Source organism: Heteronotia binoei, chromosome 21 (genome assembly GCF_032191835.1).
Source record: "Heteronotia binoei isolate CCM8104 ecotype False Entrance Well chromosome 21, APGP_CSIRO_Hbin_v1, whole genome shotgun sequence".
Taxonomy (NCBI): Eukaryota; Metazoa; Chordata; class Lepidosauria; order Squamata; family Gekkonidae; genus Heteronotia; species Heteronotia binoei.
Window position 1 is genome coordinate 180,294,166 of NC_083243.1, and position 22,649 is coordinate 180,316,814.

Below are 22,649 nucleotides of genomic sequence, written 5' to 3' on the forward strand. Positions count from 1 at the left end.
CCCGATTTATTTTATCAGAGCAAGTGGGAAGGAAGACCCACCCATATTCCGCAGCTGCATTTTCAACCCCCTTCCCAAGCAATAGCTACACTAGAGTAGGGGGGAACTGCCTTCCAGCACACTCACTCCCCCATGATGGTTGCTAACCTACAGATGGCGACTGGAGATCTCCAGGAATTACAATTGCTTTCCAGACTACTGAGATCAGTTCTCCTGGAGAAAATGGCAGGTTCAGAGGTGGACCGTATGACATCATATCCTTGTCAAGCTCCCTCCCCTCTCCAAATTCCACCCGCCTCAGATTCTACCCCCTGTCTCCAGGCATTCCCCAAACTGGAGGCAGCAGCCCTATCCCCAGTCTCTCTCTCTCTTGTATAGAGTCCCCTTTGTTCTCATCCACATAGGAGAATTCCCATGCATCTATCATCGCTGTACCTCCACTGCACCCCACCTCCCAATGTGTGGATTAGAAGTTGCCATCCACTGTAAGACAGAGATCCACAGTTAGGGGAGGGACGGTGGCTCAGTGGTAGAGCATCTGCTTGGGAAGCAGAAGGTCCCAGGTTCAATCTTCGGCATCTCCAACTAAAAAGGGTCCAGGCAGATAGGTGTGAAAATCCTCAGCTTGAGACCCTGGAGAGCCGCTGCCAGTCTGAGAAGACAATACTCACTTTGATGGACCAAGGGTCTGATTCAGTATAAGGCAGCTTCATGTGTTCATATGTTCAGTTGTCAGGAATATGGCAACCAGCCCCTAGTAGCTATCTCATCTCTTTGTGTCAACACTGCCTCATAATAAAGGCACAGCTCCTTTTTATCCAAGTGTGCTGGATGCCTGCCAGTCTGCGGAGACAAAAGAGGTTTTGCTAGAAATGATTTCATGAACCTTGATTTCAGAACGCAAATAGAGGAGCTTATATTGGAAGATCGAACTGCTGCTGCATCAATAATTATCTTTTTTACATAGCTGTTTATTACAACAAAGTAGGAGGGAAAAGTGCTTTAAGCAGAATTTTTTAAAAAAAAATTAAATGCAATTAAATGCACACGTTTGATGTCTTGGACTCTTAACAATGGCATCCCAAGCAGAATTACACTTCGATTGAAATATATGGGTTTCTAAGGGTGCTTAGGATGATAAAGTATTGAAAGACCTTTCGGACAGAATCAGGGCTTTTTTGTAGCAGGAACTTCTTTGCATATTAGGTCACACAAACCTGATGTAGCCAATCCTCCTGGAGCTTATAGTAGGCCCTGTACTGTACTTAAAAAAGCCCAGAACGGAATAGTCATCTGAAGTCCACAGATCTCTTTGATGACTTGATATCATGTTTCCAGAAGGAAATTTCCAAATCTATGAGACCAAGATTGGTGTTAAATTCTTGTTTACCTTAAACACACCAGACTGTGGTGCTGTGCTCAAAGTATGCAATTCAGAAAACAGTTGGCTAGAACATTGTCTCAATGCATTCCTTTATTGTAGGACCTTGTCATCTCTAAAGTGGTCTGCTTTCACACAGCGATCGTCTAGCTGGAGGAGGTCTATGTTAGCAAAATAGTACTGCAAGGAGTAAAAATCAACAGCCTGCACCAAAGGTTGTACACTTATATTAACCAGTCTTATATCAAGTCATATCATAGACCAGGGGTGACCAACGATAGCTCTCCAGATGTTTTTTGCCTACAACTCCCATCAGCCCCAGCCATCAGCCATGCTGGCTGGGGCTGATGGGAGTTGTAGGCAAAAAAACATCTGGAGAGCTACCGTTGGCCACCCCTGTAATAGACCAATCAAGGCTAATGCTACCCATTCTAACTGGCAGCAGTTCTCCAAGGGCCCTTCTCAACCTTCCTAATCTGAGAACCTCTGAAAATGAAGGGCCAGGAACTGATGTCATACAGTTGGGCTTTTTTTGTAGCAGAAACTCCTTTGCATATTAGGCCACACACCCCTGATGTAGCCAATCCTCCAAGAGCTTACAGGGCTCTTAGTACAGTACAGGGCCTACTGTAAGCTCTTGGAGGATTGGCTACATCAGGGGTGTGTGGCCTGATATGCAAAGGAGTTCCTGCTATAAAAAAAGCCCTGCATTTTACTGCTGAGCTACAGTGACAGTAGGGTTGGAGATTTGGGAGTGGAGCCTGGGGAGAGAAAGAGAGGGATCTCATTCTACCCTCCAAAACAGCCATTTTCTCCAAGGGAACTGATCTTGGTCATCTGGAAATCAATGGTAGTAGCAGGAGATTTCCAGATGCCACCTAAAGGGTGGCAACCCTAGGTGGCAAGTCCACATGCACATCCTCTATAATTGGGTACAGCACAGCAGACTTTGACAGCTTTTACCAGTTTGCAGTAAGCACAGACTGAATCCAATTCCCTTCTCTTTCTAAGAAGTCCTTGGTGATACCACAGTTGACATCACCATTCATCTGACTAGCTGGCATGGACCCATGTGGAAATCCCTGAGTACCGAAGCATCTGTTGGAATGCAGATATGATTTTAAATGGTAACTTCTAATTCATTACATTCTGTAATATTCTGTTTATTGAAAGTTACCCTATGAAGCAATTTGCCATGACTTTGAATTGCTTGATGAATTTCGAAACAGCATCTGTAGAGAACACTAGCACTCAGGAGACTTGTTCCCGTAAAGAAACATGAGTGGCAACTATAAAATCCCAGATGCCCTAGGAAGTATGTGTATGCCTATTTTGCATTTGATCCATTATTTGGTTTGGGAAATACGGTTTTAATCTGGATTGTGTTATATTTGGGGACTTTGTGTTACAGGGACTTGGTGGGCAGACTTTAAGAACATACCAATAGTTAAGGTGAAAAAAGCATTTTTGCAGTGATGTCAGCGAAAACACCATTTGGGGTATGTATGTATTTTTATGTGTATGTGTCCGTGCACACACTTGGAAATCATGACAACTTGTGGTGACTGACACACACTGGGGGCATGGAGGATATTTAGAGAGGTGGCTGATTAAACCCTGCCTCTGCCTCCAGCTCTGACGTTCCAAGGAGGTCTCTCATCCAAGTACTTGCCAGAGTTGACCCTGCAGAGCTCCTAAGATCTGGCAAGATCAGACTTGCCTAGGCTATCCAGGTCTGGGCCACAAAGTAATATTATTGTGCCACTGCAAATAAGCATCCAACTGAGCTGTTTTGTATGGTTTGGGAAGCCCCAAGGATTTGGATTCTGACCACATGGCAGCTTATTGTGATCACTGTGCCACAGACCAACAAAATTGCTCAGATCCACTCTGAATTAGATGTTGGCATGGATGCATGTCCACAGGGCTTTTTTTTGGTAGCAGGAACTCCCTTGCCTATTAGGTTATACCTCTCCGATGTAGCCAATCCTTCATGTACATTTGGCGTCTGTTTGTCCAATTTATATGTATGCTTTTCAGCTTGTGGACAGGATATGGACAGGGCTCTTGGACTATTGAGGTCTGCCACATGTATTCTTGACCCTTGCCCTTCCCGACTGAGAAAATCTGCTAGAAGGGGCTGGTTGAATGGGTAAGTGGAGTGGTAAATGCTTCCTCGAGAGTAAGGATTGTACCATGTGTGTTTAAGGAGGCAATGATTAGACCTCTTTGGGGGAAAAAAAAATCCCTGAGCCCTGCTATGTTAGAAAATTTCCAGCCAGACTCCAATCTTCCATTCTTGGGCAAAGTACAAGAGTGGATTGCTGCCATTCAGCTCAAAGGGCTCCTGGACCGATTTCAGTCTGGCTACAGGCTAGAATTTGGAACACATCCTGCTTTGGTCATGGGGAGGGTTACCAGTCTCCGGGTCCCAGTGGGGAATCCCCTAGATTTGGGGGCTCTTCCCCACCATGGACCAGCTGGCTGGCAGGGGAAGCCCTGCCCCCAAAACAGGGAAGTTGCCACAGGACATCCCGGATGCAATGACATCACCCAGGAGTGATGACATTGCAGTGTATGTGACGATATTTAAGCCCAATTTCACTTTGGAGTTCCCCCCCAAAAAACCAGAGCATCCCCATGTGATGACATTAGGGATGTCACACAATATCCTTGCCCAGTCCCAGAAAACCCTCAAATCCTCCTGCTGGATCTATAATAATAGATGCATGTCTCAGTACACTACTTACTGTTGTAACACTTACCTGTCACACCATTCACTCTACTTTTCGGCATAGTTGCAAGCAATTTCAAGGTGTATGCACAGTCAATGCCTTTTATATTTTCTAAATTACCACTGACCTATCTGAAACGACAGTGAGAATCCATATTTTAGCCCTCTTGTGTATCTTCATACGTGTTTGGATATTATGTTGGAATAACCTTTTTTTCAAAGATTTCAGGTTTTCACGGCTGGTAACACCATTAGGGTTTGTAGAATCTTTCGGGCTCAAGTGCCGTGTTCTACTGGAGAAAGTTTCTCTTCCAGACGTTTCGTTCTCGGCTGCGGAGAACATCCTCAGTGGCGTTGCAGCCGGAGCAGGCGCTCTGACCTTCTTGCCTGCTGTGCATTGAGTGAGGCCAGGGCTGCTGGAGAGCTGCTATTTCTAGCATTGAGTGAGGCCAGGGCTGCTGGAGAGCTGCTATTTCTAGCCTAGAAACTTTCTCCAGTAGAACACGGCACTTGAGCCCGAAAGATTCTACAAACCCTAACCTTTTTTTCTTTTGAGACCTGCAGACAAAGTACAAGTTCAGGTGTTGCTACAAAGTCTCAGCTCAGGGCAGCTGACATCGCATAATATAAAATTACATTACAATAATACAACAATAAAAGTACTCTGGTTACATAACAATATATATTACAATTCAATTATACGTATTATGACATTTAAACCATCTCATTAAAACCATCAAATTTAAAAACCAACAAATTAGCTTGGTGCTATGAGGGGACCTGGCAACCCTATTTGGTTACCTCAGTTGATGACCTCTATCGAGAACTAGAAAGGGGGAACATGACCCCGCTAGTTCTGCTGGATCTCTCAACAGCCTTTGATACTATTGAGCAGAGTATCGTATTGAGCCATCTCCCTGCACTAAGAAGCACTTTATTACCGTGGTTTGAGTTCTGTCTGGGGAGTCAGTCTCAGAAGATATTGTAGACCCTTCCCCATGGGGTCCCACAGGGTTCCATATTACCCACTATTCTGTTTAACATCTACATGAAACCACTGGGAGAACGTTATCAGGAGGTATGGGTTATGATGTCACCAATATATGGATGATATTCAGCTCTGCCTTTCTTTTCCACCAAATTCTGAGGATTCTGTTGATGTTCTGATTTCTGAACCGGTGTTTGGAGTCAGTAATAGGCTGGATTACATCGAACAAACTGAAATTTAATTCTGTGAAGTCAGAGGTTCTCTGGGTTAGTAGGAAAGCTGACCAGGGACTTCAGATCTTCCTTGTCTTGGATGGGGTTATGCTCACTTTGAAAAGCCAGGTTTATAGCTTGGGAGAGCTGCTTGACACAGAGGTCACCTTAGAAACCAGGTGGCTGCTGGGGCTCAGATTGCATTTGCCCAGCTCTGGCTGGTGTGTCAGCTGCATTTGTTCCTGCATCGGTCAGATGTAGCTACATTGATCCACGCCTTCATTACATCTAGATTGGATTAGTGCAATATGCTCTACTTGGGGCTACCCTTGACGAGTGTTTGGAAGCTGCAGCTAGTGCATAATGCTGTGGCTAGACTGCTTCTTGGGGCCAGCTATTGGGAACGTATGTCCCCAGTACGACAGCGATTACACTGGCTACTGATCTGCTCCCAAGCACAATTCACGGTGTTGGTTTTTTGTTTTTGTTTTTAACCTGCCTTATGTCTAGAGACAACAGGGTGGTATACAAGAGCCTCCTCTCCTCCCTTTTACCCGTACAACAACCCGTGAGGTAAGTTACGCTGACAGTGAACAACTGCCCCAAGGTCCTTCAGTAAATTTCACAGAAAGCAAGAATTCTAAGCAGCTCAGTCCTCTGTCCCAGACTGCAAGCCTTCATTCCTTCTTCTACAAGAATTTTATTATTAACTGACAGATAAATTTTCAACAACGTGTGGTATAGTAGACGACTTAACAGGAGACAGGAGGAATTTGTAGTGGCAAGAAGCTGGTGCTTACGACGTATAGGATATTGTAGTAGCTATGGCAGCCCAAGTCAGTGTTTCCTGACCTCAGGACAGCTATATCTAGGGCCAATATGCTATAACACTAAACACTATAGTGTTATAACACTATCGTGTTATAACACTATCGCCAGACACTAATTTAGCCTGTCCATGTGAGAAGCCTCAGCATTATCACTAATTTGACATAACATGTCTGCTTGCTAACTTATAATCACATTGGTATCTCTGTGACTGGAGTGCTTTATTGCTCAGCAGCCACCTGCCTCCTCTTGTAGCTAATTTAAATGCCTGTTTTTTAAAAAACCCCTCTTCTTGGCTGTAAGTAGGAGAAAAAAGTGATTCAAATAGAAAAGTCATAGAAGCTCACTCCTATTCTGTTTTTTCTCATGTCCTTTTAAGGTGGAACTTTGCATTCCAGAAACAAGCAAACAGACATACACAGGCTACTACCACAGACAACAGACCATTTCTCCTTCTCCATAATATGTAATTCATTTCTTTATTTTTTCTCCAATGGGAACTCAAAGTGGCTTCCATTGTTCTCCTCTCCTCTCATTGTCAGCAGCAAGCTGGACACAGGTGACGTGAAATGATAGGGAGGAAGACCTAGGGCAAGGAGGTAGGGAACAGATAGGCTGACCACAAGGACACAGAAGGGGTACAAGTTGAAGGAGGAACAATGCAGAACAAGACAAGGGGCAGTAGAAGCCACACAGACTTTCAAGTACAACCAAGTTCTATCAGTAATAATTGGGTTGCCAACAGGCCCGGAGAAAAACATACTTGTAAAATGAAAGCTAGAGGAGGAAACTAACTGAGAAGTTACAAACAGGATGAGTGCTGAGGTCTAATGCCCCACATTAACTATGAATAACATGACTATTAGATCAGGACTTCAAGCAAAGGAATCCTACTGGTTTTTAGCCTACTACTGAACAGCTTCTCAATTACTTGAAGTGCTTTGTTCAAGGTCAAATTGTAAACCAGTCTCAGTTCCTGGATAAGAACTCCAGCAGAGCTGACTGTAAAATAGAGGAAGTGTAGAACCCCGATAAAAGATTAAACAGCAATATCACTAGAAGTGATGATCTGACCTGCCTTTAAGTGGTTTAATGTTTCTAAAGATTTGCTCAAGTATTTTAGAGTCATGAGGACTTGGCAAGAAGAATTACATTCCTTAATAATGGAATTTCTTTTTGCACTTGGCTTCCAAATCTCGATATGCACAAAGGTGATTAACCACCCACAGAACGAGGGCAGAAATCAGTCTCTCTCTCTCTCACACACACACACACATGCAAACACACACACGTCAAATTCAGTCAAGCATATTCCCATGACACCGTTACTTCTCAAAGTTTGTGCTGGCTCTCTGTGAGTAGCTGTGTGGCTGGCAGTGCTTAAAGTTGTATATGTGTGTGAGAGAGATGCATTTACTTTAGGCACTATTTTTTTTTTTTGTATGTGTGACTGTATAGTTGGTAGGATGTACCAGCATCTCAGCAGATAATGACTCCATCATTGCTCTGAGAGCATATGAATGAAAATTGATCTATACATCCCAAACGGGACATTTATTTTTATATGTGCCACGGCTGGGGCCGGGTCAGGCAGAGTCCAGAGGCAGTCCGAGGTCTGTAGCCAGCAAGCAGGAGTGTCCAAGGTGCCAAATCCAAATCGCTGTGCAAGTATCGCAGGTCCGAGGTCCAGAAGCCGAGGTCAGGGAGTCCAGAAGTCAAAAGCCAAAGTCAGGGAGTCAGGAACCAAAGTCAAGCTGGAGTGGCTGCTAGAACGTCAGGGAGATGACTAGTTGCTTCCACAAAGCCTCCTCTCAAAGCCCACAGCTATATAGCCCTCTGCTGGCTGTTGCCCATTTGGGCTAATTGCTGGCTCTGGGAGGCAGCCAGGATCCTGTTACAACTCAAGCATCCTTGCTCTTAGGAGGGCCGGAATCCTCTCAAAACTCAGGACTCAGGGAGCGTCTTGCTTGTGAGCGTGCCGCCCTCCTCTGATCTCTGAGGTCCTGACGGAGGCGGTCACGCACACGAGCCACCCGAGAGGGCGAGGCAGGGGGGCTGGGATCTTCTTCAGCAGGAGGCAGGGGTACTGGTGCAGGTGGCAGGGGTACAGTTTCCTCGGCAGACTCGTCTTCCTCTGCAGGGTCCCCAGCACCCATGACAATATGGTGAGAGATACTACATAGGAGCATTGGGTAACAGAGTTACATGTGCACTTCTAGTTATAAATGGAAAATGGTGGCTCACGTTGATTTGTGTTTTGTTTGATTTCCTAAACTGGTTTGTGGTTCGTTTGGTTTGGAAGGTGGCACAACAGCTCCTTCATGAGTTAGAGATGCCAAACTCACAGGAAGTCTTCACTAGGCTCTCCTCTACCAGCCCTCCAAGGTTGTTGAAGGTTGGATTTGAAATGTCCAGGTTCTAGCCTCCCAAAGCAGGTGCTCCCAGGAAAGCTCAACTCTAGCTTCAGGTTCAGACCATGAAACCACAGCAAGGAACATCTTCCCTGCCGGGAGAGGAGTTTAAAAAACTGCGTGGGGGGAAAAAGGAGTCCCGCAAAGGAACCCCTAACTCGGCTACAGAGCTGCTGTCATGACAACTAACTCTTCTCTCTTCGTGCTGCAAAACGAAAGCAGCTGAGTCAGGGTGTGGTATTATAGAGGTATATAATATGCTTCCATAGAGCAGAAGGGGAGCCCCATTAATCCAGCTGTGGACAACTGCTTTGAGTGTTTCTACGGCTCTCCACAAGCCCAACCCCAGTGCTGCCTAGGAATTGCCTGAATCAGTGCCAGGCTATCTGGAGTACAAACTGCAAAAACGAACCAAATGAACTGCCATGGAAAAATGTGTTTCTTTTTTTGGGGGGGGGGTGGGTGGGTTTGGGAATGATGCAACCAAACAAACCCGTTCAAAACAAACCATGAAGCGGACCTGTTCATTCTCCAGCTGCGGTCCATTTCTCAGTTTGTGCTCATCCCTATAATAAGCCTCCGTGTATTATGCGGGTGCACCCTCCAGTTTACAGAGTATATGGTCCAGTGGCCTGTAGATCAACTTGAATCTCATTTCATTTCTGTACCCTTGTCGAGGCAGCTATTGAATTCCACTGGCAAGGCCACCCTCTTTTTCCATTATCTGTGGTGCCGCCGCTGTGGTTGCTCTATCAATGGTCTGAATATGTGCCCAAAGCATTCCGCTGTTTCTGATTCTGGAAAGGTGTCATGGTTTCATACCACTCAAGCAACGCATGTCCTGAGCGGCCATGTATCAGCTGTGTGGGGTATAAATAGAGCATCAGGATGAACGTATGGGGAGAAACTTTGACATATACCAAACCAACAACCAAAGAGGGAAAGTCACCTACACAGGTACAATGACTATATGGCCGAGGACCTGTCTACCTTAGGGACCGCCTCTCTCCATATATTCCCCAGAGAGCACTGAGATCTAGCTCCCAAAATCTTTTAAAAATCCCTAGTCCAAGGGAGGCCAAATTGAAAACAACCCGAGAGCAGGCCTTCTCAGTAACGGCTCCTCACTGGTGGAACCAATTACCAGCGGAGGTTCGAGCCCTGCGGGACTATAATCAGTTCCGCAGGGCCTGCAAAACCATCCTCTTTCAAATGGCCTTCAAGACTGAATCCTGAAATAACATCCAGCCATCTGATATACATCTGATATGTCTCGCATTATAGCACCTTAATTGTAATGGTTTTAATTAATTAATTAATTAATTAATTAATTTAATGTATTTTATTGTATAATGTATTGCTGTAATCATGGCACTTTCCATGTCTGTGAGCCGCCCTGAGCCTGCCTCGGCAGGGAGGGCGAGATATAAATAAAAATTATTATTATTATTATAATGACTGAGAAAGAGATCATAAACTTAATTAAATTTTCAAGCAACAGCAAGGTATCGTCTACCGCACTTGAGAGTAGGGACACAGGAGATCCCTTTTTTGAAAGCACCCCGTCTTCATATATCAAAGTCTTCAAACAAGCAACACCCCTACCTTACACATATACCAGAGGAAGTAAACTTGTACAGAGGACTTCAACTTGACCACATGCCCCCTTGAACATTTCACTCTTCTCTGAAGCAATTGCCTAGGTGTGCCCAGTGGTAAGGGCATACCTGAACTTGGGGAAGGACAGACATGTTTGCCTTAACTTCAAAGCTAGCTCATGCTCCTGGTTCCATGCCCAGGCCACTGTTGCAAAAATAAATGAAGCTCTCATCGCACTATGTCGTGCAAACGAGCTGAGCTGTGAAAACTGAGAGAACTTTTACTGCCCCTAAAGGGTGAGCGGGGATGACAGTTTACTGATCTGGAAATACTGACAGAGTGTCGAAAACGTGAGTGTCTCTTAAAGCTCCAGTGGAAAGTTATCTAAGGTCACTGGCACTTTTGCAGGGCCCTTAGGTGACTTTTTCCATTTGAAATGTTATTTCTGATTTTTTAACACACACACACACCGTGGTCTGGAGAAAAGGAGGGAGGGAGAAAGTGAAAGAAAGGTGGAAAGAGAGGTGGAAAGAAAGCAAATAGATGGGAGGGAAGGGAAAGAAAGAAAGAAAGAAAGAAAGAAAGAAAGAAAGAAAGAAAGAAAGAAAGAAAGAAAGAAAGAAAGAAAGAAAGAAAGAAAGAAAGAAAGAAAGAAAGAAAGAAAGAAAGAAAGAAAGAAAGAAACATTGAAGGGAGTCCTGAAATGGCTTCCCACCCTTTAAGTCAAACAGCTCAGCAGGTCCTTAAAGGGCAGGCAGCCTTTTGAGGCCTCCATTTCTCTCCCCCTGGCTGCCCAACCCGGGGAAGGGAAAGGGAGCCCTGAAGTGGCTTCCATGCCCTTAGAGGCAAACAGCTCAGCAGGTCTGCCTGTCAGCTGTTTGCCTTAAAGGGCAGACAGCCATTTGCGGGCTCTGTTTCTCTCCCTCTGCTGCCAAGACTGGGGAAGGGAAAGTGAGCCCAACATGGAAGGGGGGATAGTTGGGGAGGATGGTGGGCAGGGGGCCACCAGAGCTTCCTGAGTGGTGCTTCAGGAGGCTTTGGCCCAAACCGAGGCCTGCTCCTCCCCCTCCTTATTCCATTACTTTGCCCAGGCCCCTTAATCACAAGAACAAATATAAAGCACCTTTAAGACTAACAAAGTTTTATTCACGGTGTGATCTGTTTGCCGAGAGAGAGAGAGATTGTGTGTGTGTGTTTTGTTGGGCTTCTTATGCCAGGACTCTCTTGGGCACAACTGGGTTTGCCTCACCCTTACAACTGTATTCATGCTCACATGATCCAGTCTTTCGCAGTAGGAAAGCATGTGAACTATTTAGATGAGGAATAACAACAAGCCAGTGAGTGTCAGCGAAGGGTTCATTGGAGTTTCAAAATGAACAGACTTGTCTTTGATTAAAAACTAAGTTTCAGTTTAATGAATACAGCAATGTTACTCTACACAGGTTCTTTGAAACTGATAACGAAATAGAGAAAGGTATTGGCATTTATGGACATACATCAAAGCAATAGGGGGTTTAAATCACTTCTCATAATAAAGTCGCCATTTGCCTTTTGGAGACACTGGGTTCACACGCCCTTATCTTTCACATATGTAAACTGTGTCTTCCTCCCGGTGGTGTCCTTGCTCGGCGGCTGGGAAGTGGCCGAGCCGTTTGCACTTCAAAGACCTTGCTGGCCTTTGGCGCTTCAATCACCTTCCCTGCTCCCCCCCTCACATTCTACAATGACTCTAGTATTAGTAGGCAAAGATTCATAGGGTTAGTTGACAGTAAATAAACATTTCAAATGGTAGAGTTAATTCTAAAGGAACACAAGCTGACAGTGAGGTGGATTAGACTGAGAGTGTGTGTCCAGACCAAGTTCACCTGGCACATTTCCTTTGATTTTTCTTTCACAATTCACATTTTCCTTTTATTTCCTTTGATTGATTAGGGATTTTGAACTTAGATTTCCCAGATAATAGGCTGATACTGACCACTATACATGACTCTCTCTCTATTGTTGCACTGCCTCTTAGGAGTTGTAGTTATTTCTCTAGGGGAAAACTATAGTTTTGTAGACAAACACCTAGCCCTCAGTCTTTGCCATGGTCCTTCATGCATTCTTGACCAGCACACAAAGCAACTTATGTACAAAAGCTTGCAATGCCTAGCCATTTCCTGTTTTGCCTGGGTCTTGGGCTCAAAACATTGACCATGAGATTTCTGTAATGAATGTCAATAAATCAAAAGTAGGTTTGCAGCTTACAGATACACACCCGAACAAGACTTGAACAGCATACTCAAGATTGCTACAGCATAGACATTGGCCGTTTTCCCACTGACCTTACTCTGGAGCGACGTCCCTCTTCACCGCGCAGCGTCTGCGCGGATTTCCCACCAACTGCTGCGCACAACCAGGAAGTGCCGCGGCTTTTGCGTTGCAGATGTAAACTGCTAAAAACTAGTTTACATTGCGACGCAAAAGCCGCAGCTCTTCCTGGTTGTGCGCAGCAGTTGGTGGGAAATCCGCGCAGACGGTGAAGAGGGACGTCGCTCCGGAGTAAGGTCAGTGGGAAAACGGCCAGTGTCTCCAGATTTTGATGAACTAATTCAGAGCAAGAGGTATCAGTTATCAGAGACAAATAAACAAAGCACTGTAAAAGTGCTAATGCTTTAAACATGCTTTAAGTTTTTTTAAAACATCTTTAATTGTTTTTATCGGTGTCCTTTATAAAACTTATATATCTGCTACCTGGCATTATATTTTATGACACACATGGCACAGCCCGACAAGGTTTTATTTGTCAGTTCTGGCCCTCATAACAAAGGAGTTTGGCACCCCTGCGTAAATGATCAGACAGAACCTGACCTCGTGTCAGTTCTTTTTGTACTTGTAGAGTCGATGATCCCCACTGGAACAATTATTGCAAGAACTGGTCACAAAATTAGTTCATGGGCAGACACTGGCTTGGATCTCACCTCCTGGCAACGGAAGGTGCTGATGGTCATAGCTCTTCCCAACTTTTCCCTTCTTTCCATGGAGTAAAAGTGCAATAGAGAGGGGGAAGTGGATAAAATTGCTCCCTCTGCCTCTTCCTTGAGTAGAGTTCCACTGGCAGAAGAGGTAGAAGGGAGTAGTTTTGTTCCTATCCCCTTCCAACTGCAACATCGCAACTTGTGTGACTATTACTCTCTGCAGGTCCAGTATTCCAGAGTCCAAAAGAACTTCTGAGTGAGGGGAAGGCCAGGGAGACTGGCAATCCTTATATGTTCCTCATGCAGTTCCTGCACTGGATCCAATCAACTGAAGGTACACTAAGTAGTAAGTCTCAAGTAAAAAAAAATCTGAAGCTTATTATCTTCTCTTAACTATGTGCCTTATTAATTGGCAGATGAGCGGCAGGGGTTAACTGCAAGAAAGTCATTTAATGTTGAGGGAAAAAATTAGTATAATTGTGCAAAATGGATACATCTGAATTAGTTCAGGCACATACAAAGAGTTTGCCAAACAACTAGCTCCTGCAAGCAGGACATGAGAGAAACTGGAGGGGATTGGAAAATATTTAGTGAGGGTTAGAATAGCCTTGGAAACCCCACACTGACTCCAGAAAATGACCAAAGGGCACTGATTCATTTTATAATATAAAGTCTCCAGGGAAGGATTTGTTGGCCAGCAAAAATCTTTCAGATATTTCCATTCTGGTGGATTTTTTTTTTCCCAAAGCCTCATGTTTATTCATATGGAAATTTAGCACCATAGCTCTGAGTGTTTTTTTAAAAAAGGAAACAGAAAATATCCCAGCTATTACAGGCCAATTAGCTTGTTTAATGTGTCAGGGAAAATATATTTAAAGCCTCTCCTTTCCTAATTAGGGAGCTAGGGCGAAGAAAATAATTTAACAGCCTGGGAACAAGCTGGATTTTGTTTCAAGGAAAGCGATTTGGAACGACTGTTTTGTCTTCTGTCATCTAGTCAGCGCATAACAGATCCGTCCTCAAGCAGAGTAGGCGTTTCCCTGATCTAAACGTGGCATGCGAGCTCATTCATAAAAGAAAACTGTGGGTTCAAATTCACAGATTTAGGTTTCTAACAGAGCAGCTGTAGGAATATTTTCATGGAAGAAAACCCTATTGAGTCGACTTGAGCAAGATTATGAGTAGACATGCTCTTTATATAAAACTGACTTGTCTATAAATTTTGATTTTTTGTATCAAGAGGACTAAGCAAAGCAGTGTGAGATGTGCAGACTTTTACCCTCTCACCAAGAGAATTCAGCAGAGAAGTACAGCGGTCCCATTACTTTTTAAACCGCTTATAAACCATACTGATAGCATGGTGAAGACTGATGCCTGACAAGTGAGAGCACAAAGGGCCATCACCAGTATTACTGTATGCTGATGTCATGGGTTTTGATTCCCATTAGCTAGTCTTCACCTGATAGGATCGTCAATCAACCAAGAAAAAAATAGTCCCGATAAATCTCTCTCTCTCTCTCTCTCTCTCTCTGTGTCCACTGCTGCTTTGAAATCAAGGTCTTTTTTTCTCTAATAAGTATCATTGTATTGCCTGATCAGATACACCCACCACACGCCTATCATTCAGCATCTCCTGGCTCCACCCCCAAAGTCCCCAGATATTTCTTGAATTGGACTTGGCAACCCTATGTTGTAGGGAGGGAAAGAGAGGGAGAGCTGCTGGGGCTCCTGTGCAGTGGCACAGAAACAGTGCCCTCAAAGGCATCCTAGCCTCCCCAAAGGTGAAAAGCAGCTGAATGTCCCCTAGCTGGTTTCTTGGGAGCCACAACGTCAAACAGGAGGGGAGGGTAGTTACAAGCCTGAGACTCCTTCTGAGAATACTTGCTTAGCTCATCTACCCCCTCCCCCACCCTGGTCAAAAATCTTCTAGCCAGAGAACTGGTGTAAAACCCTTGGATTTGTTTTCAGTGTTTAAAACACACAACCCCCCCCCTCTTTGTGTTAGCATAATACTGAAACGGGTTTATTTTTTAATGTTCTTTGATGCTACGCAGACTTACTAGTTAGCATATCTTGCTCTGTGTGGGTTAGGATTGCCAATCCCCAGGTGGGGGCAGGGGATCCCCCGGTTTGGAGGCCCTCCCTCCGCTTCAGGGCCGTCAGAAAGCGGGGGGAGGGGAGGGAAATGTCTGCTGGGAACTCTGCTATTCCCTAGGGAGACTTATTCCCATAGGAAATAATGGAGAATTGATCCACAGGTAGGTAGAGGCACCAAAATTTTAGTATAGCATCCAGTACCCCTCCCCCAAAATACCCCCCCCCAAGTCTCAAAAGGATTGAACCAGGGGGTCAAACTCTATGAGCCCCAAAAGAAGGTGCCCCTATCCTTCATTATTTCCTATGGTAGGAAGGCATTGAAAAAAGGCGCGCGGTCCCTTTCAGTGTGATAGCCAGAACTCCCTTTGGAATTCAATCATGTTTGTCAAAGCCCTTCTCCTGGCCCCACCCCCAATGTCTCCTAGCTCCACCCCCAAAGCCCCCAGATATTTCTTGAATTGGACTTGGCAACCCAAGTGTGGGTTCTGTCTGGCTGCCTATTCTGGCTATGTGGATGGAGAAGGGGACCTAAACTTAATTATCCCCCACTAAGGTTGCCAGGTTCCCTCTGGCCACCAGCAGGAGATGGGAATGGGGTTACCAGATTCAGGTTGGGAAACTCATGGAGATTTGAGTATGAAGCCTTTGGAGGACAGGAACCTCAATGGAGTATAATGCCATGGAGTCCACCCTCCAGAGCATCCATTTTCTCATGGGGAACTGACCTTTGTAGTCTGGCGATGAGTTGTAATCCCAGGAGATCCTCAGGTCTCACCTGGAGGATGGTATCCCTATCCTCCACCCATCTAAATATATTCTTGCTTGTTTTTGGGGAGCCAGTTTTTGGGAGAGCTTGTTTTTGGAGAGCCAGTTTGGTGTAGTGATGAAGTGTGCGGACTCTTATCTGGGAGAACCGGGTTTGATTCCCCACTCCTCCACTTGCATCTGCTGGCATGGCCTTGGGTCAGCCATAGCTCTGGCAGAGGTTGTCCTTGAAAGGGCAGCTGCTGGGAGAGCCCTCTCCAGCCCCACCGACCTCACAGGGTGTCTGTTGTGGGGGAGGAAGGGAAAGGAGATTGTGAGCCGCTGTGAGACTCTTCAGAGTGAAGGGTGGGATATAAATCCAATATCTTCATCTACCTCACAAGGTGTCTGTTGTGGGGGGGGTGGGGAGGAAGGGAAAGGAGATTGTGAGCCACTCTGAGACCCTTCGGAGTGGAGGGTGGGATATAAATCCAATATCTTCATCTACCTCACAGGGTGTCTGTTGTGGGGGAGGAAGGGAAAGGAGATTGTGAGCCGCTCTGAGACTCTTCGGAGTGGAGGGCGGGATATAAATCCAATATCTTCATCTACCTCACAGGGTGTCTGTTGTGGGGGAGGAAGGTAAAGGAGATTGTGAGCCGCTCTGAGACTCTTCGGAGTGGAGGGCGGGATATAAATCCAATATCTTCATCTACCTCACAGGGTGTCTGTTGTGGGGGAGGAAGGGAAAGGAGATTGTGAGCCGCTCTGAGACTCTTCGGAGTGGAGGGCGGGATATAAATCCAGTATCTTCATCTACCTCACAGGGTGTCTGTTGTGGGGGAGGAAGGGAAAGGAGATTGTGAGCCGCTCTGAGACTCTTCGGAGTGGAGGGCGGGATATAAATTTAGTATCTTCATCTACCTCACAGGGTGTCTGTTGTGGGGGAGGAAGGGAAAGGAGATTGTGAGCCGCTCTGAGACTCTTCGGAGTCGAGGGCGGGATAGAAATCCAGTATCTTCATCTACCTCACAGGGTGTCTGTTGTGGGGGAGGAAGGGAAAGGAGATTGTGAGCCGCTCTGAGACTCTTCGGAGTGGAGGGCAGGATATAAATCCAATATCTTCATCTACCTCACAGGGTGTCTGTTGTGGGGGAGGAAGGGAAAGGAGATTGTGAGCCGCTCTGAGACTCTTCGGAGTGGAGGGCGGGATATAAATCCAATATCTTCATCTACCTCACAGGGTGTCTGTTGTGGGGGAGGAAGGGAAAGGAGATTGTGAGCCGCTCTGAGACCCTTCGGAGTGGAGGGCGGGATAGAAATCCAATATCTTCATCTACCTCACAGGGTGTCTGTTGTGGGGGAGGAAGGGAAAGGAGATTGTGAGCCGCTCTGAGAAACTTCGGAGTGGAGGGCAGGATATAAATCCAATATCTTCATCTACCTCACAGGGTGTCTGTTGTGGGGGAGGAAGGGAAAGGAGATTGTGAGCCGCTCTGAGACTCTTCGGAGTGGAGGGCGGGATATAAATCCAATATCTTCATCTACCTCACAGGGTGTCTGTTGTGGGGGAGGAAGGTAAAGGAGATTGTGAGCCGCTCTGAGACTCTTCGGAGTGGAGGGCGGGATATAAATCCAATATCTTCATCTACCTCACAGGGTGTCTGTTGTGGGGGAGGAAGGGAAAGGAGATTGTGAGCCGCTCTGAGACTCTTTGGAGTGGAGGGCGGGATATAAATCCAGTATCTTCATCTACCTCACAGGGTGTCTGTTGTGGGGGAGGAAGGGAAAGGAGATTGTGAGCCGCTCTGAGACTCTTCGGAGTGGAGGGCGGGATATAAATTTAGTATCTTCATCTACCTCACAGGGTGTCTGTTGTGGGGGAGGAAGGGAAAGGAGATTGTGAGCCGCTCTGAGACTCTTCGGAGTCGAGGGCGGGATAGAAATCCAGTATCTTCATCTACCTCACAGGGTGTCTGTTGTGGGGGAGGAAGGGAAAGGAGATTGTGAGCCGCTCTGAGACCCTTCGGAGTGGAGGGCGGGATAGAAATCCAATATCTTCATCTACCTCACAGGGTGTCTGTTGTGGCGGAGGAAGGGAAAGGAGATTGTGAGCCGCTCTGAGACTCTTCGGAGTGGAGGGCAGGATATAAATCCAATATCTTCATCTACCTCACAGGGTGTCTGTTGTGGGGGAGGAAGGGAAAGGAGATTGTGAGCCGCTCTGAGACTCTTCGGAGTGGAGGGCGGGATATAAATCCAATATCTTCATCTACCTCACAGGGTGTCTGTTGTGGGGGAGGAAGGGAAAGGAGATTGTGAGCCGCTCTGAGACCCTTCGGAGTGGAGGGCGGGATAGAAATCCAATATCTTCATCTACCTCACAGGGTGTCTGTTGTGGGGGAGGAAGGGAAAGGAGATTGTGAGCCGCTCTGAGACTCTTCGGAGTGGAGGGCAGGATATAAATCCAATATCTTCATCTACCTCACAGGGTGTCTGTTGTGGGGGAGGAAGGGAAAGGAGATTGTGAGCCGCTCTGAGACTCTTCGGAGTGGAGGGCGGGATATAAATCCAATATCTTCATCTACCTCACAGGGTGTCTTTTGTGGGGGAGGAAGGGAAAGGAGATTGTGAGCCGCTCTGAGACCCTTCGGAGTGGAGGGCGGGATAGAAATCCAATATCTTCATCTACCTCACAGGGTGTCTGTTGTGGGGGAGGAAGGGAAAGGAGATTGTGAGCCGCTCTGAGACTCTTCGGAGTGGAGGGCGGGATATAAATCCAGTATCTTCATCTACCTCACAGGGTGTCTGTTGTGGGGGAGGAAGGGAAAGGAGATTGTGAGCCGCTCTGAGACTCTTCGGAGTGGAGGGCGGGATATAAATTTAGTATCTTCATCTACCTCACAGGGTGTCTGTTGTGGGGGAGGAAGGGAAAGGAGATTGTGAGCCGCTCTGAGACTCTTCGGAGTCGAGGGCGGGATAGAAATCCAGTATCTTCATCTACCTCACAGGGTGTCTGTTGTGGGGGAGGAAGGGAAAGGAGATTGTGAGCCGCTCTGAGACCCTTCGGAGTGGAGGGCGGGATAGAAATCCAATATCTTCATCTACCTCACAGGGTGTCTGTTGTGGGGGAGGAAGGGAAAGGAGATTGTGAGCCGCTCTGAGACTATTCGGAGTGGAGGGCAGGATATAAATCCAATATCTTCATCTACCTCACAGGGTGTCTGTTGTGGGGGAGGAAGGGAAAGGAGATTGTGAGCCGCTGTGAGACTCTTCAGAGTGAAGGGTGGGATATAAATCCAATATCTTCATCTACCTCACAAGGTGTCTGTTGTGGGGGGGGTGGGGAGGAAGGGAAAGGAGATTGTGAGCCACTCTGAGACCCTTCGGAGTGGAGGGTGGGATATAAATCCAATATCTTCATCTACCTCACAGGGTGTCTGTTGTGGGGGAGGAAGGGAAAGGAGATTGTGAGCCGCTCTGAGACTCTTCGGAGTGGAGGGCGGGATATAAATCCAATATCTTCATCTACCTCACAGGGTGTCTGTTGTGGGGGAGGAAGGTAAAGGAGATTGTGAGCCGCTCTGAGACTCTTCGGAGTGGAGGGCGGGATATAAATCCAATATCTTCATCTACCTCACAGGGTGTCTGTTGTGGGGGAGGAAGGGAAAGGAGATTGTGAGCCGCTCTGAGACTCTTCGGAGTGGAGGGCGGGATATAAATCCAGTATCTTCATCTACCTCACAGGGTGTCTGTTGTGGGGGAGGAAGGGAAAGGAGATTGTGAGCCGCTCTGAGACTCTTCGGAGTGGAGGGCGGGATATAAATTTAGTATCTTCATCTACCTCACAGGGTGTCTGTTGTGGGGGAGGAAGGGAAAGGAGATTGTGAGCCGCTCTGAGACTCTTCGGAGTCGAGGGCGGGATAGAAATCCAGTATCTTCATCTACCTCACAGGGTGTCTGTTGTGGGGGAGGAAGGGAAAGGAGATTGTGAGCCGCTCTGAGACTCTTCGGAGTGGAGGGCAGGATATAAATCCAATATCTTCATCTACCTCACAGGGTGTCTGTTGTGGGGGAGGAAGGGAAAGGAGATTGTGAGCCGCTCTGAGACTCTTCGGAGTGGAGGGCGGGATATAAATCCAATATCTTCATCTACCTCACAGGGTGTCTGTTGTGGGGGAGGAAGGGAAAGGAGATTGTGAGCCGCTCTGAGACCCTTCGGAGTGGAGGGCGGGATAGAAATCCAATATCTTCATCTACCTCACAGGGTGTCTGTTGTGGGGGAGGAAGGGAAAGGAGATTGTGAGCCGCTCTGAGAAACTTCGGAGTGGAGGGCAGGATATAAATCCAATATCTTCATCTACCTCACAGGGTGTCTGTTGTGGGGGAGGAAGGGAAAGGAGATTGTGAGCCGCTCTGAGACTCTTCGGAGTGGAGGGCGGGATATAAATCCAATATCTTCATCTACCTCACAGGGTGTCTGTTGTGGGGGAGGAAGGTAAAGGAGATTGTGAGCCGCTCTGAGACTCTTCGGAGTGGAGGGCGGGATATAAATCCAATATCTTCATCTACCTCACAGGGTGTCTGTTGTGGGGGAGGAAGGGAAAGGAGATTGTGAGCCGCTCTGAGACTCTTTGGAGTGGAGGGCGGGATATAAATCCAGTATCTTCATCTACCTCACAGGGTGTCTGTTGTGGGGGAGGAAGGGAAAGGAGATTGTGAGCCGCTCTGAGACTCTTCGGAGTGGAGGGCGGGATATAAATTTAGTATCTTCATCTACCTCACAGGGTGTCTGTTGTGGGGGAGGAAGGGAAAGGAGATTGTGAGCCGCTCTGAGACTCTTCGGAGTCGAGGGCGGGATAGAAATCCAGTATCTTCATCTACCTCACAGGGTGTCTGTTGTGGGGGAGGAAGGGAAAGGAGATTGTGAGCCGCTCTGAGACCCTTCGGAGTGGAGGGCGGGATAGAAATCCAATATCTTCATCTACCTCACAGGGTGTCTGTTGTGGCGGAGGAAGGGAAAGGAGATTGTGAGCCGCTCTGAGACTCTTCGGAGTGGAGGGCAGGATATAAATCCAATATCTTCATCTACCTCACAGGGTGTCTGTTGTGGGGGAGGAAGGGAAAGGAGATTGTGAGCCGCTCTGAGACTCTTCGGAGTGGAGGGCGGGATATAAATCCAATATCTTCATCTACCTCACAGGGTGTCTGTTGTGGGGGAGGAAGGGAAAGGAGATTGTGAGCCGCTCTGAGACCCTTCGGAGTGGAGGGCGGGATAGAAATCCAATATCTTCATCTACCTCACAGGGTGTCTGTTGTGGGGGAGGAAGGGAAAGGAGATTGTGAGCTGCTCTGAGACTCTTCGGAGTGGAGGGCAGGATATAAATCCAATATCTTCATCTACCTCACAGGGTGTCTGTTGTGGGGGAGGAAGGGAAAGGAGATTGTGAGCCGCTCTGAGACTCTTCGGAGTGGAGGGCGGGATATAAATCCAATATCTTCATCTACCTCACAGGGTGTCTTTTGTGGGGGAGGAAGGGAAAGGAGATTGTGAGCCGCTCTGAGACCCTTCGGAGTGGAGGGCGGGATAGAAATCCAATATCTTCATCTACCTCACAGGGTGTCTGTTGTGGGGGAGGAAGGGAAAGGAGATTGTGAGCCGCTCTGAGACTCTTCGGAGTGGAGGGCGGGATATAAATCCAGTATCTTCATCTACCTCACAGGGTGTCTGTTGTGGGGGAGGAAGGGAAAGGAGATTGTGAGCCGCTCTGAGACTCTTCGGAGTGGAGGGCGGGATATAAATTTAGTATCTTCATCTACCTCACAGGGTGTCTGTTGTGGGGGAGGAAGGGAAAGGAGATTGTGAGCCGCTCTGAGACTCTTCGGAGTCGAGGGCGGGATAGAAATCCAGTATCTTCATCTACCTCACAGGGTGTCTGTTGTGGGGGAGGAAGGGAAAGGAGATTGTGAGCCGCTCTGAGACCCTTCGGAGTGGAGGGCGGGATAGAAATCCAATATCTTCATCTACCTCACAGGGTGTCTGTTGTGGGGGAGGAAGGGAAAGGAGATTGTGAGCCGCTCTGAGACTATTCGGAGTGGAGGGCAGGATATAAATCCAATATCTTCATCTACCTCACAGGGTGTCTGTTGTGGGGGAGGAAGGGAAAGGAGATTGTGAGCCGCTCTGAGACCCTTCGGAGTGGAGGGCGGGATAGAAATCCAATATCTTCATCTACCTCACAGGGTGTCTGTTGTGGGGGAGGAAGGGAAAGGAGATTGTGAGCCGCTCTGAGACTCTTCGGAGTGGAGGGCAGGATATAAATCCAATATCTTCATCTACCTCACAGGGTGTCTGTTGTGGGGGAGGAAGGGAAAGGAGATTGTGAGCCGCTCTGAGACTCTTCGGAGTGGAGGGCGGGATATAAATCCAATATCTTCATCTACCTCACAGGGTGTCTTTTGTGGGGGAGGAAGGGAAAGGAGATTGTGAGCCGCTCTGAGACCCTTCGGAGTGGAGGGCGGGATAGAAATCCAATATCTTCATCTACCTCACAGGGTGTCTGTTGTGGGGGAGGAAGGGAAAGGAGATTGTGAGCCGCTCTGAGACTCTTCGGAGTGGAGGGCGCAATATAAATCCAGTATCTTCATCTACCTCACAGGGTGTCTGTTGTGGGGGAGGAAGGGAAAGGAGATTGTGA

General features: G+C 47.0%; 1 protein-coding gene across 2 annotated transcripts in view; it reads left to right on the top strand.

Moving 5' to 3' along the window:
- The window catches only part of MARCHF4 (membrane associated ring-CH-type finger 4), a 278,747-nt gene that overhangs the window by 39,314 nt on the left and 216,784 nt on the right, over window positions 1–22,649 (top strand). The gene's annotated exons all lie outside the window — the stretch shown is intronic.